We start from the raw sequence: 16073 nt of genomic DNA on the forward strand, positions 1-16073 counted from the left end.
TCTCTATCCTCACCATCCAGCACAGTGGCTAGTAAATTGCAGAGACTCAATAAATATTGGAATTAAATGGTACTTTCAGTTTATACCAAATTGCCCTGCTTTCTAAAATCTTTTTTGTTTTGATGCAGAATCTCTCACTCTTTCAGTTTATTTAATTGATAAAGATTTGAGTTTTTGTTGTAGTGGTTGTTATATTTTTTAAAATGGTCACTATATATTTTGTAGCACCTACTATAGACAGGACCCTAAGCTTAGAATAGCAGCTGTGACAAAGACCCTGACCTTGAAGGCCTAACAGGTTGGCTGTCTGATGAAAAATCAAAGGAATTAAAAATATCCAAATAACTACAAAGAAAGTACTAAAAATACGGAATATATGAACAGTACCAAGGCAGTTCAAATGAAAAAGAAATTAGCATGTGCCAGAGTCTTTGGGAACATTTTTAGAAGAGGCAAAATTTGAGCTGATGAGAACAGGGAATATATTCCAGGAAGAACAAACATGAGTAAGGATCCAGATCTGGAAATGCATAGTGAGTTTCAAGGAATAATGAGTAGAACAGTTAGTGGGAAGTAAAAGATTAATGCACAAAAGAAAAAAAAAGATGGAAAAGGCACAGTGAGAAAGGCAAGTTGGGACGATGTTAGATCGGTTTTGTTTGTTTTTTCCTACTTCAATTCTCTTTCATTTGAAACCACATGACAAAATTTCAATTATACAAGATTTCACTATTATAAGAAAAATACTGGTTACAAGTTTAAAACAACATACAATGGAAACATGAGCGCTGATAAAATGTGAAAGTCATTTGCTGTAATAAAACTTAAAACCTAAATTTTTTGCAAGTGGGAAATGTTAATTTTTTATTTTAACATTAATCTGTATGTGTTTTTAGATATTATCTATTGATATAACATTTTAAAATATTCAAGTGTTCATAAATGACACTGAAAAAACTGTAAATTCATCTGTTTTGTAAGAAAGCATTTTGAATATGGTTAACTATATTTGGTTTTAAATAAGCCATAATATTAAATTTTATGGTATCCTAATAATTTTTGTAAAGTTAATATCCAAATGATAGTCCAAAGTATCTCTATGAGACAGTTGGGTTTACTGAGGTAAATTAAACACTGTAAAACCCAAGTATTTACATGATGATAACTTTTCAAAGTATGAAACTTCACACTGAAGTCCTAAAAGTTTTTAATTTTCTTACTATTACCATTATTAATTCACAATATCATGAAATGAGTATTATTTGAAAATGTAAAATGAACAAAAAAATACAGCAATAAGGCTGGTGTTTGCATATTATATGTCCTGTAGATTCTAAGCACAATGAGTTAAGGGTTAAATTGACATTTTTAGAGTCCTTAGATCTAATTAATTTAACATAAAGCTTATATTTCCCCAAATTCATTTAACAATCCATTTTAACTAAATTCCTTTCATGAATTTTATGTGCAAGCAGCATGAAATATTCTAAAAGTTGAAGAAATTATTTTCATTATTTTATTAGTTATTACTACATGCACAGGTGAGTAATCTAGTCTATAGCTAGGAAGCGCCTATTTCATCACCCAAAATATAAACAGCACTGCAGACAAACAGGCACAACAGTATAATCCTGGGTAAGAAAGTTGAAAGTTAATGCACACACACAGACACACAAAGTTAATATCCCTTGGGTTTTATGGGGAAAATAGTGACTATCGAATAAGAGACAGCTTATTTGTCCCACTCAAATAGTGCATTTTATAGATTATTTGTAAAGATATCACCATATTTATAGATCTCTAAAAAACACAAGTTTCAATTAAAAAGCTATCATGAACTTTCTTTCCTTTCTATACAGATTCACCAGTATTTTCAATTAAACCAAAAACAAAACAAAGTTACAATTCCACCACTGTAAGAAATAAGGCCTCTTTTTCTTTTGTATTGGCAAAACAAACAAAAATTAAATATATATATACATTATATATATAAAATACATATATTTCACCCTCCCCTACATTTCTATAGATATTATAGTTTGCATACTTAGTTTTCTTTATCACAGCACCAGCATTTGTTATTTTTAAGTAATAAATCATTTAAAGTTCATAATGTTGCTTCTGGATCCCTGGTTCTCTAAAACTGGGTCCCATGCCACCTCAAGAAGACAGGACTGCTTTATTCAGCTTCTATATTTCCATCTCTAGCTTACTTCACATTGCCTTTTCTTTGTCCAAATCTTTTCAAAGATTTTCCAGTACTTTCCCATTGTTACCGGAGCCCGGTTGATGCCCGAGATGAGCTCCAGTGTAGGCTCGTTTTCTTGTCTCAAGAAAGAATTCAGGGACAAGAGGAATAGTAGCATGCAGTAAAGTTTTATTTGAAAAGCCAGCACATACCGGGAAATGGCAAAGGTTGGTAAGAAGGAACACATGCTTGAGAGCTCAGCACAGGCAGGCCCCAACAGAGGGGACACACCTGGTTGAGCTATGTCTAGGTTTTATATGTTAGCCTGTTACTATGCTTTAGGCCAGGGTTGGGGGTGGAAGTTCCCATTCTCCCCCCTACCCTGGCTTAACCCCTCTCCCTTTCCTCCATCTGGCTATCTTAGCTGATTCTGAGAACTGGGGTCTGGTTCTCCTTTCACTCATCCCTTCCTTTCTCCCTTCGCCTGTCTATCTTAGCTGGTTTTGAGAAGTAGGGTTTGGTCTTCTTTTGCTCAGCCCCTCCTTCTTGCTCTCCATCCAGCTATCTATGGCTTGATGCTGACTCTCCATTTGAACTGACAGACACCCCTGGCCAGCCCAGAGTGCCCTATTCTAGCCTGCCTCACCATGATCCTTTATCTATGCTTCTACAATGCATGGCAATTCAATAATTTGTGCTTTAATTCCATCCAGGGGATTTTTTTCCCCCATCATCTGTTTCTACTTTAGCTTTGATTCCTAATGGAATTAGGAAAACAGTCATATTTGGTTTAGAAGAAGCACTGGAAGGTGTTGAAAGGTACACAAATGGCTTTGGAGGGTAGCATGTATCCTTCTTAAATTCAGATGGTTTTAGCTTGGCACTATCTTCTTCTTTTGGTAACTTCAAGATTTTTTCTGGGCTTTGAGTTGGAAAATGTCCTCCTCTGAAGCGACCAGAGAACCCTCTTCCAGACATCTTCAGTCTATTTGCAGTGAGATGTAGTAAGTTTTCTGAAAAGGCTATATCATCAAAATTTACAAAATCTGTTTCTTTAGAGCTCCTAACTGCAATGCAACCTAGTTTGAGATTTTGGTCTAAGTGATAACTGTTGAGAATTTAGCTTTTTTTGATACTGGCTCTGTTTCAAATTTTGATGAAATGGTAGAAACTTCCCCATTAATCTTGGCTATAGTCAGTAGTAGAGGAACTGTTTTTTCAGGTGACTTTGGGTACACTGTTCCAGGAGATCTCAACAGATTATTGGCTTTAGTGGGTATAGTAGGCTTTTTGGGTGGGACTTGTGGAGCAGCTGGTTTAGAAGATTTCTGTTCTGGGGCTGATTTTTCATCTTTTTCTTCAGCCTTTATACAAAATCTTCTTTGCAGCTAACAGCTCAGATTTTGGAGCTGGGCCCTTAGCAGAAGGTGATAGTTTCTTTGGTTCTTATCCTGTTTATTTATCTGAGCAGCAAAATTGTCTGGAAATACTCCTTTACCATTAAGTTCACCCTTCTACCAGCCAGCTTCTCCAGGGTCCTTACATATCAAATGGATTTATTTCCCCCTCTTTAAAGTAAGTTCATCTTCGTTAGTAACTTCATTGGCAAATAATGTTCTTCAGTATTCCTTAGCTTTAATTTTATCTTCAGTGTCTGTTTGCATTATATTCACACTCTAAGTTTTGGATAGTAGTGACCATACAATCAAGGGCTTTTTCTGGGGTTTTTTTTTTTTTTTTTGGTTTGTTTGTTTTTGGTATTTTGTGCGTGTGTGTGTATTTGGTTTTTGTTTTTCTTTTTTTGTTTGTTTGTTTGTTTTTTGGTGTTTTCTTTTTTTTTTTTTTTTTTTTTTTTGGTCTTCTGTTTCATTACTGGATGTTCTTCCACGTTTCACAGAGCCCTCTTTAAAAATATCTCCAATCCCAATTCCTCAAATTTTCTCTGGTGTGCAATTGGTCCAAGTGCAATTTCACTTCCATTCCCCCAAGAGAGTAAAGGTAAGGTATGGCGGGTCAAAAAAGTTTCTGAACCTTCCCGAGTTTCATGAATTTCATCTGTGAACTCAACAGTGAACATCATCTGTTACTTCTAATTCTTTCACAAAATTTGAGGGAAATAGTCCCAACTTGCTGTTCAGGGTTCCACTCCAGTCTTCTTCTATCTCTTCATTATTATCAATAATATCTCCCACTTTTAGCTCCAGCTCAGCCTCATTCTGTACTCAAAGAGAACATTACAGTGATGCTTTTTGGTCTTCTTAATGTTTTTGACTTGTGGATGTGGCTGAATTCCTCCAGCTGTAGGTCCATAAGTGCTCATCTGTTATACAAGACTTTCCATATTCTCATGACTTTCTCATTTAACAGCAAATTGTCATCTTTGGATTCTGTCTCTCAAAATTTCCTTAACAAAATTAGCAGAGAACATTCCTCCTCTCCCATTTAGTTCTCCTTCTAGCCATCCTTCCTCTTGTAGTTTTTTTCACCTGATTTTTCCCCAACTCGAATAGTTAACTCATCATCATGTTATACCATTGTAATCACACTACACAATACAGTCAACATTATTATTTCATAGGGCTCCATAAAAGAAAAGCAACAACATTTACTATTCAAGATGGCAGACTAGTCACACCCCCTTTCATCTTTTCTTCCTCCCAGGCTGGGAGCTTCCGCGGGGAGAAGCCTGGCGACCGCTGCTGCTGCTGCTGCTGCTGCTGCTCCCGCCGCCCCTCCTGTGGCAAGAGGCCAGCCCTCGCTCCACGGGCGCTCCGGGAATTCTGGCGCAGCATGGTGGGGCCTGCATTCGCCGCGGCAATCTACGGTCAGCACAGTAAAGAAGGGCGGTGAGGAAGAAGTGTCGTTGCGGCTCCTCCCGCCGGGACCTCGCAAAAGCCACCGCTGCGGGTGGGCCCTCCCTCGCTCAGGTAGGCGGCACCTTCCCCTTCCCCGGGTGCTCCCGGAGAGAGGATGGGAACCCACTGTGAGCCCGCGGGCTAAACTCCAGAGTCCGCCTCCCACCGCTGCCTCCCTCAAGATCGTTATTTTTCACGCATACATTCAGAATTTCTCTTAAAAGCAGTGGGAAGCCATTGAGAGTTTTGTGACTATTGAAGAGAAATAAAATATATTTGTACGGAAATTTTAAGATGAATTGCAAGAAAAGAGATTTTACCAAGGAAAGTGAATCCAGCAAGAATTTTAACATAATTTAAGTATTAGGAGGTCAGAAAGGGAGGGATGGATGTAAAGAGCACTTACGAAAATCAGAATAGAATGACTGGTTAAATATGTCTGAAAAAGCAAGACAGGAAAGCAGCTGAGGATGACAGCCTGGGTAGATATGGTCAGATAGATATAAGGAAGCCAGGAAAAATCAAAAGGGTTCTCTAATTTAGAACTGTTGACTTTGGTGTGCTATCCAAGCCCTTGATAGAAATGTCTACTAAGAAGATAGAGGTTAAAATCTCTTCCAGTGTAGGAGGAAATGTGGTTCTGTAGAGAACACTGAACTAGAAGTCAGAAAAACTGGGTGTTGCTGCAGTGATATTCGGCTGTCTGATCTTAGGCAATTCAGTAGTTGCTGTGGCTGTTTCCTATGGGTTAAATGGCAGTTTGTTCACGTAATCTGGAACATTCCTTCTAGTTCTAGTCATTTCTTCTGCATAATTCCTTTTTTGTAAAGAACAATTACAAAGGGAAAAGAAAGACAAGAGGCTCTTTAGGAGCTACTTGTCCATCAGGGCAAATTGCATTTGCTTGCATTGCTTCAGTTTTATTCAAAAAGCATTTTCTGTGTCTCTGATGAATATTTAAGGTAATTAAGGACTACTTAGATATGCAGTAGCATGTATGGAGTGAGAATTCTTGTGGAAATAGTTATTAACATTATCTTTTCATATGTGTGCATATATTAATGTGTTGTTTTTTTAATTGACTGATTCTTTCTGGGAAAAGTAAATGTATTCTGTATTCTGACTCCACTAATCGAAGACTAATCAGAGGAAGGTTACCAACATACATTGTTACCATTTAATGTTCCTGATCCTTTACATATATAACTTCCTCAGATTAATAGCTAATTACAATCTCTACTCTCTCAACTACAGAAAATTAGCCAAGAGATCGCAGCTGACCAAAACCAGGGCAATCAGAGCTTCTCCCTGGAAGTTTTCACCAGAACAGAGAAGGAAAATCAGTCTCTATTACTGGTAATTTTTGTATCTGAGCTTCTAGAGTGTTGCCAGCCATAGAGATTAAACTGATCTTCAGTGGGAGAGAAATAAAGCAACAAAGATAAATGAACAGACAGAACTGGTGGTAGCAATGTCTAAGGCCCTGGTTCCAGTCATTCCTGGAGCTCAAGCTAATTAATAGTCAGTGGCCTTCCCAAGTGTTTATGGCTCAGCCCTACACTGATTGAAGCGGCATCCATACTGGTTGTTCAGTATCTGTGCCACTCAGGTTGTTAATTATTTTTAATATCAACCCTGTCTGGGACCCAGCTGCATTCTTCCTTTGGTTTACTTGGTTGAATTCCTTGATCAAAATCGCTCTTGTCTTTTACTTTGAATTGGGTTTCTCTCATTTCCACTTAGAAATATCTGACTAATTCACTGCTTCATTTAATAAATATTTATTGAGCACTCACAGTGTGCTAGACAATATGACTGCTGCTTTGGAACATATAGAAAAGCATGGTTCTGTGCAAACAGTCATAAATTCACTTGTTTACACTATGTGAAGTATAATCAGCTTATTCCTAAGTATTTGAGATACAATAATAGGAATTTATTGTTGAATGACTGTGTGAATAAAGCTCTTGTTTTGTAATGCTTACTGTATAATGAACCTTAAGAAACAAGGAGGAAGCTGATTTTTTATAGCGGTTTGGTTAGAAAGAATTAGAGTCATATATCAGTTGAGAAAGAACAGCACCACAGTGTCACATAAAAGAAGTAACCCCCCAAATGATGAAACAAAACATAATTTTCCATGGTTTTCTATAACATTGGCAGTGAAATGTTTATATTCCTTTTAATAAGTAGCATTTGTGCAGCTAACATCTCAAAGGGGACTCAGAAAAGGTATCAGTCTTGGGCTTTTCCCTTGTGAATCATTTTCTTTAAATTACGAAGCTTTGAAGTGTTCCTAAATAGTCTAATCAAAGTGCAAAGGAGTGAAGGAGGTTATGAAAAATAATTTAATAGTGTTTTTGCAAATATAACCTTTCCTTATGTCCTTAAATATGAATCTAATAATCAGTAGATACCTTATATGTGTGTAAATACTAAAGAAACTTCCCCCCTAGAGAAATGGAGATGCAAAAATCTTTAAAAGTCAGCAGCTGAAGGATATGTCAGTTCAATTAAAGAGGAAATAATATTTTGCTACATTCAAAATGCACTTGAATATCATGTTTCAAAATGTTATTTATTTCATTAATTTATTCCTAGAAAAATCCCAGTTTTTCTTATTTTTAAGATGTAATGCTTTAAAGGATTTAAAAATGAAAGTATTTCTAGGGCATCAAAGTGCCTTATGCAAAATATATATTTAAATTACATAAGCCTTAATGAATAAGAAAGATATGAATTCAGTCTTTGCTAAATTATATGTTACTTCAAAAATTATGGTGATGGTGCTAGATAAACATTTCTAAAAATAAAGTCTCCACTAGTCAATGAAACCTAAGTTTATGGTTCATCTCTAGGATTAATGACAGGGCAGGATTTTTACCTTCTTTTCACTCAGCCATAAAGGTTGAGTTTATAAGTTCTTATTTTTGTGCCAAGAGATTCACATTTAGAGAATTTCTTTTCACTGTGCTGGAGCATCGTGTCTTAAACTGTCATTATACACCACTCATTATTATCAGTGCCAGATGCAATAGCACCACCTGCTTCTGCTCAGATAAAAATTCTCCAGTTTCAGAGTTTAGATGCTGACCATCCTATAATTTCTGTACTACTTATTAAGCTGTCAGTTTGATGAATAATGAGAATTTCTAGTTGTACTTAAATATTAATACCCCTTTATATTATTAGTATAATCTGGTTTGGCAACTCCATGAGTTGCTCAGGGACTGCCAGGTCTCTATCCTCCATTTCTTAAGTAAAACCTTCATCCTCATGGCCCAAGATGGCTGCCAGAGCTCCAGGTATCAGATCATTATTCCATACTTCAGATGGCTTGCCCCTTTCCTATATGGAGATTTTCAAAAGTCACATACAGTATTTCCACTTATAACTTATTGGCCAAAATTTTGTCACATGGCTGATCCTTGGTTGAGTGGGAAAATAGGGAGTGTAGGCTTTTAGCTCATTGACAATATGCCGAAGTGAAAAATAGAGGTTCTTATTATTAAAGAGGAAAAAGAGAACAGATAGTGGGAGATGACTATAACATCCAACACCCATTCATATTAAAATTTGCACCTATAAAAAAAGTGCACATTCATCATTACATGTGAGGAAGAAACAGCATATACTACTTGCATTTTATTTATATAATTTGAACTGAGTCATAGGAAAAGTTGTGTGGTGGGGACCTAGTTGGAAACTGTTATCATCCACGCATTGAAAAAGCTGGTTCACAGTGAAAAACAGAAGAAAAGAAAAAGAAGCAGAGATTAAAGAGGGGTAACCTCACTTTTCCGTGCACTAATTTAGTGTGTTTTTGTTTTGAGCCATCAAAAGGACACTGAGTAGGTTATCAAGGGCACAAAAAAAAAAGGGAGGAAGGGGGCTGGCATTTTTGAATACTTACTTTTCATCAGGGATTATGTCAGTATTATATGTGATATTAATATTTAAATATATAAAAATTTGTTATGGATTGAACTGTATCTCTCATAAGGATATGTTGAAGTCCGAATCTCTGGTACTTCAGAATGTGAATTTATTTGGAAATGGGGTCGTTATTGATAGAATTCTGGAAGTTAAAATCAGGTCATGAGGAGTAGGATGGGCCCTTAATTCAATAGTACTGGTGTCCTATTAAGAAGAGGAAATTGGACACAGACAGACAGACAGAGGGGAGAACACCACATGACAACTGACGCAGAAAACGTCATGGATTGCTGGCAAGCCAACGCCAGAAGCTAGTTGAGGCATAGAAGTCCACAAGACTTCAGAGGAAGGATGGTCCTGACAACATCTTGATTCCAGACTTCTAGCCTCCAAGTCTGTAGGACAATAAATTTCTGTTATTTTAAGAACCCAGTTTGTTGTACTTTGTTACAGCAGCCGTAGGAAACTAAGACAAATTATAGCTATTAAATATTTAAATATATAGATAGAGACAAAGTAACTCTTGGACCATTGATCAGCAAAGCAATAGATATGTGCTGGTAACCCACTTCCAGATAACTAATGTTTGAGCTGTGTGGCAGAAGTGATAATTTGGCTCACCCAACACTTGTTCCCAACCAGTTTCTCTCTTGCCGTCATGCCTGAGAGAACCTAGGAGGCTAAACACATAATTTAGCTCTCACTCAGGGATGATCATATTAGCTCTGGAAAATTCTGTTGTAAAAGTCTCTGGAAACGGCTTGCATTCTTGAGTAGAAAGGTAAATCCTCAGGAGGAGAATAGCTGTGGCTTTTATTCATTCTATATTTCAAGAACATGAATGTGAGTCTGCAGGTGGGCAGCCATCTTGAAACCACAAAGAAAAAAAATGTCTGGGTGGAACAATAGAAAATTACCTCGTTCCCTGATGATATTTTGAACAGCTCCATCAAGTCTTGACTGTCTGTTTTGGAATTTTTATTAAGTGAAAAATATACTCAGTATTCAAGTTTCTGTTGGTCCCCAAGATTTCTGTTATTGCAGGTAAATACTTTCTTAATTGAACAGATAGATGGCTTAAAAAACTCTTCTGGCTATTATGCTAATCCAGGATCTACTAAAATTACTGTACTCCGTTTGTCCTAGAGACTGCTTCTCCCCTTCACCACTTCCTTTCCACACACCTTCAGAGCATCTTCTGCCTCCCCTACTGCTGCCTCCACTGCAGTGACCACCATCAGGGTTACCACCACGGATTGTCCCATTGTTCTGGAGTCAGCAGGCATTTCACTGAGAATCATAGTGCTCAGATACCGGTCTAGACACCTGGAAAGGAACATCTTTCCCTCTCATGAAAGTGTGCCACTTACTGCTACATTCTTTTTCTGTATTGAAGAGGTACCACAGAAAACCAGACACTCGCCTACCACAGTTTCTCTGATTCCATCTACACAAGGGTCACCCTTCCCTTCGTCTCCATTCCAGAGTGACTGCCACTCCTATGGAAATTCACACACATACACACACCAAGAGCTACATCTTTAGGAGATCCCACCTCCATCTTTGCTTTGAGGTCCTCTTTACATTTAAAATTGATCATTTAATTCCACAACAATGTTGTAGGATTTGAGTTTTTATCCCCACTTTGAAAAGAGTCGACATGCCTAATTTCAAGCAGCTAGTAATCAGAGAGGACAGGATTAAGCCCCATATATGAGCCAAAGCCATTATTTTCCCACTTTATGTCATTTTCTCTACTGTAGTATACCATTTCTGCTTCTAATTACATTATAGTTGAGGAGGGAAAATCTGGGAAAATTTAAATGACTTTTAAGGCAGCCAATAAGTGTCAAATGAGTGGTACAGGCCCTAGGAACTTAGAAGCATGTTCAGAGGAAGAATAAATGTCAAAAGGAAGATTGTTCCAATACTTAAAAATCACCAATAAGTTGAGTCATAATTATTTCCCAAATAAGTTTCCAACTGTTTGCAACAGCTCTTGTTCTTTGAGTAGTTCTCTGAAGAGTGTTACAGTCATAGAATGAACAGATTGGACTGTTTTCAGGGTACTTGAGACTGATTTGCAGGAGAGATAATCCAAGTCACAGCAACCCAAGGAGGAGGATGCAAAGTTGCTGGAGAGCTTTGGGGAGAGTTCTCCTCTTTGTTGGTTGAGTAGAACCCATTCCAATATGGCTTGAGTTATGTATTAATAAAGAGCTCTGGAATGTATGAAAGCATGTTTCACAGAAGGGGAGACATTTATTAAATAAATATGGCTAATTAGGAATTAAATTTACTCTGGAGACAGTATTTTCCAGTGTGAGGGGTTGTGGAGATGGGAGTGGGCTTTTTTGTTTCTGTATTCAATAAAGACTTAGTGCCTTTTATATGAGATACTGTGCTAGGCTTTGGGCATTCAAAAACAATTGACCTAATCTTTTTGTAAAAAAGAGAGAAGGGAAAGAAGGAAGGATGAAAGGAAGGCAGGAAGAGAGGGAGGGAGGGAGGAAAGAAGGAAACAGTTACAAAGATAGAAATATTAAGATTTCATTTGCAACAAATAAGAATGAATGGTCAATTCTATCCAGCCTTTTTATGGTAGGGGAGAATTAATTAATTTGTTCATTTATTTATTCAACAAATATTATTAAAAATCAAGATTGGAGGTACTATCTTGGGAAAGTAAGATAAGATCTCCATCCTAGTGTAGAAGCAGGAAGGAGTAAGAAATGTCTACATGGGTGATGGTTCCAGTCTTGGTTTTGTCTTTTGCTTGACTTTCTGATCTTAAGCAGGTCACACAATTGTGTGGGCTTTGGTTTCTTGATATGTATAATGAAGTAGTTTCCCCTGCCTTTCCCAAATTTCCAGGTTACTGAAAATATAAAAACAAAAAAAAACAATGTTTTTGAAATAATTTTCTTTTATGGATTGTAAAACGTTTTACAGATGGAAATGGGATTTTTATCCACTAGGCCATCTTTCACCCAGTGCAATTTAGTATTGAGCAAGAAAATTATATGCTTAGCAAGGGTGAGTTCAGCACTGTACACTCACTGTCAATACTAAGAAAATCAAAGTGAACAAATGTGAAAAGCAAGCTTTTCTAGCTTTTGGCTGTTTGCAGTTTGTCTTCAAAGCCTTTGCTATACTATATCATAATAAAAAACACTCATCATGGCATACGTATAATAAACCATCTGCCCATTTGCCTATATATGACTACATGAAGGTTTACCCTCAAACCTCCCCAAAATATGCTCCATTCAGTTTGAAATGTGGTAGCTGTGCCAAAGCACATAGAAAGGATGATTAAATGGCACATTTCTATGATTAGACACACAAACTTCCTGGGAGATTTACCTCCCACCAGCCTGAAGATCTATGACCCACAGATAACACTCCATCCCTTGCAGAAAAACAAGGGTATTTTTGAGATGTTGTTTAAATCATCACTGCACATGTGCAATTGATTTCTTATTAGAAAATCACCTGAACTTTGCTATTGAAGCCCCTTATTTTACCCCTGGACAGTTTACATTCCTGGGACATTCCTGGCAATACATGACTACCCATTATTGTAAAGCATTTAAGCATTCCCAGTGTCTCTTTCAGTCATCTCACCTGAAGCAATAAAATCACTTCAGATACTCATATAGGAACTCTTTATTTACTTGAAAAATTCAGCCATTTAATCAACATTTTTGGGTTAAACTAATTTCTAATTGTTGAGTGCTAAAGGAATTTTCAAAGTGTTCTCTGCCTAGTAAGAGTATGGGGAGCTCAATTCATGGTTCTGCAACTGGAGCGATGTTGGGCACTTTACTGAACCTCTTTGAGTCTCAGTCCACGTCATCTGTAAAATCTGCTTTAGGGTGTGGTAATTATATTTCTGACCTCTCTTTCTCAGTTCTTTTCTCAGCTTCTCACCCTCACCCACTGGTTCATTTGTTGGGTGAGGGAGGGGCAGGTTCAAGGCTGGGTGAAGACATGGGGAAAGACAGGTACTCAATGCACAGTCCAGGAGTCAATAACTTTCTGTTGTGAAAAGGGAGATAAAGATAAATAATGTCTTTCAAGGTGAGAAGGAGTAATAGCAATTAAAAGTCAAGAAAAGTAGGAGTCAGGAATACAGATATTTACATAGTTTGATGTAGGAAACTAGCTAAACTAATTATGAGTAAAAAAAATTGTAATTGATCCTGATACTAAGGCATTGTCTCTTTGCCCTTGACTTTCTATTCAAGGATAAGGTGAGACAAATATGGGGAAGAAGAATTAAGGTCAAGACAATATAGATATGAGGAGAAAGCAGCTGCAGCAAGAATAGAAACCTGTTTTGTAATGCTCAGGCTACAAGATGTTTTTATTTCTCTTTGTTTAGATTAAATGTTTTAGGTCTACTGTTAGACTACACATAGCCTTTCAGACAACAGCTATGTATATGATCTTTGCCATTAATTCAACAAATAAATATGCAGTGCCCATTATGTCCATAGAACTGGAATAGGATCTGTTCTAAAACACACAACAGACTGTCTTCCCTACTAAGGCTTTCAGAATCTAATGGGAAAGCTATTAATTATATTTGAATAACTTCAAATGTTAACATAGAAGTGAGCACAGAAGAAGAATCATAATGCTGTATGAATTCAGAGGGGATAGAGCTCACATTCCAGCTGGGATACTGAGATGTCTCATGAAGGAGGCAAAACTTGAGTTGAACCTTAAAGGATGGGTAAGATTTCAGTGGACAGAGATGAAGGAGAAAATGAATAAAGAAGAATGTGCAAAGGCATAGAAGCCACAAACTCCAAGAAGTAGTTTTTGGCAGGAGAACAGAGGGAGTAAAATCCCTTAAAAGAAATTGGAAAATGAGGCAAAAAACCAAGGTACTTAATAAACTTGTTAAAATAAAAGGCTAGTTCTGATTAAGAAAATGAAGAGCTTAGTTTAAGTCTAAATGTGAATCGTGGCAGATCAATTCCTTAATTCTGCTATAATTAGAGCATCACTGTAGAGTTTATTAAATACCAACCATGAAATGGACATTGTACCAGATACTTTGAGAAATTAAGTATTTTCAGTTCAGAAGAACTTCATTGCTTGCATTACATAGTTTCACATACAAACACAGTTTTCTCCAGCCATCCAATAATGATAATGCTAAAATGTTCCCAAGAATATGTTATAAACATATCTATCACAATACATAGGTGCTGATGATCTGATTTAGCACATGGGTGACTACTGGTTCATTCCTGTAAAGAACTTTAATATTTGACGTTAAGTTCCTTGTCACCCAGTTTTCATGTTGCAGTAAATTAGAAACTCATATAAACTGGTTTTAAAAAGGTATTTACATAAAGAAGAGTACGCAAAGAAATGAGGTGGAGAGCAGTAAAACGAGAGTTTTTTTGGCAGCCTTGGGAAAATTAAAGGAAGTTGAGGTAAAATATATCTTGGTTTCCTATATTGGTTAAGGGAAGATGAGAAAAGGGGGGCTGACAAAGACAAAGGAGTCAATTCTGACATGTTTTTATGAGATAAGAACAGAGCTAAAATCAAATAACTTTACGTTGTGAGAAGAGGCTTTGGGAAATTCTCTTGGCTAAATCTAAGTGTCTTTAATAAGGATAAATAAAAGAAAATTACCCATGTATTTTTAAATGATTTGGGTTTTCTTCCCATATCTCGAAGATAGAAATACTCTGAGTTTCTGAGACAATGATGGAACCCAGAAGGCATAAGTCAGTAATATAAAGTCATAATCATTCTTCTCCATTTTATATTTGTCAAAACAAAATTCTGCTCAATGAATAAGATAAATGTAGTAAACCATGGAGCAGTCAGAAAGAAGTTAGATACTTAAGTTTTTCTCCATGCAGAATTTTGACAGTAGTGTAACCCAATTTCAGAGTCATTGAGTATTACTAATTCATGTTATTTTTGAAAACTAATCTGTAATATCTATTTTTTGCAGTAGCAACATCAATATTTTATATTTATTTTCTTTGTTATAAAAGATTTCCTGAATTATATATATTTTCTTAAAGTCACTGTGGAATGATAATTTATTGAATTATCTTTTGTGTTAAATGTTCCTTGTATTTCTGCTTCTCTCTTCCATATGAAAAAATTAGCTGGACATTTCTATATTCTTCAGAGGTTTGAACTCTGAAGTTGTGTGAGAAACAATTGCCACTCTTTTGTTTTTGAAAACCAAAGTTTATTAAGTGAATTATGCCAGAATTTCCCAGAGAGGTAGGAAAGACAGGAAGGCACCAGAAGTGAGCAGTGTTAGACATCAGTCCCAAGACTAGGATGAGGAGGCTGCTTTTGAATTTTGGAAGTATGGCTATTAAAGTTCTGTGCTTTCACAGAGAGGAGAATTGGCAGTGTTGGTTCAAAACATCTCGGGATGTTAGACCCCAGGTATCAAAACTCTCATCCTCAACAGATGGGTGCCTGCAAGATACCTATGGGTTAAGGCTATACGACTACCAAACCAGTGATAACTGAAATGTCTCACTCTTCATTGGATCATCCATACTTTTGCAAGACCTTGGGTGAGGAGAGCAGGGAAAAACCTAGTAATGATTGAGACTGAATTTCCCATAGACCCAATAGAATGAGAACTCAAAGTCAGATTCATTTTTATTAATAAACAGGATGATGACATTTCTTGCACTCCTACTTTTTCAGTACAGTTTATATGTGCTACTGAGCAAATGCATCATGTGGAACAATGTGTTACCTTTAACTGAATGCAGTAATCTTAATCTAGAGTTGTAGGATTATGAAGCTAAACAGGACCTTGGCTTACATTTCTAGTCTAAAATTTGGGAGCCAAAATATTAATATTAAAGAAAATTACCATTTCTCTAAAAAAATTACCTCTACTTTGCAATTTTTCCACAAAACGGGTTTAGTTACATTGTTTGTGCTTTCTGCCATCTATCCTTACTTGCAATAGATGGATGCAGGAAACTCAAAATTGTCATCCGTAGCCATTCATGGAATAAGCATGTATTATTATTCCTCGATGCTCAAGAAAAGTTCTTATTTGACTTCTGATAGAGTGATATCTA

At 36.6% G+C, this 16073-nt stretch overlaps 1 pseudogene; it reads right to left on the reverse strand.

The window, feature by feature from the left end:
• Nucleotides 1–2160: 2160 nt before the first annotated feature.
• Nucleotides 2161–16073, reverse strand: part of LOC119524177 — a 33969-nt pseudogene continuing 20056 nt past the window's right edge.

This window comes from Choloepus didactylus, chromosome 1 (assembly GCF_015220235.1).
Source record: "Choloepus didactylus isolate mChoDid1 chromosome 1, mChoDid1.pri, whole genome shotgun sequence".
Taxonomy (NCBI): Eukaryota; Metazoa; Chordata; class Mammalia; order Pilosa; family Megalonychidae; genus Choloepus; species Choloepus didactylus.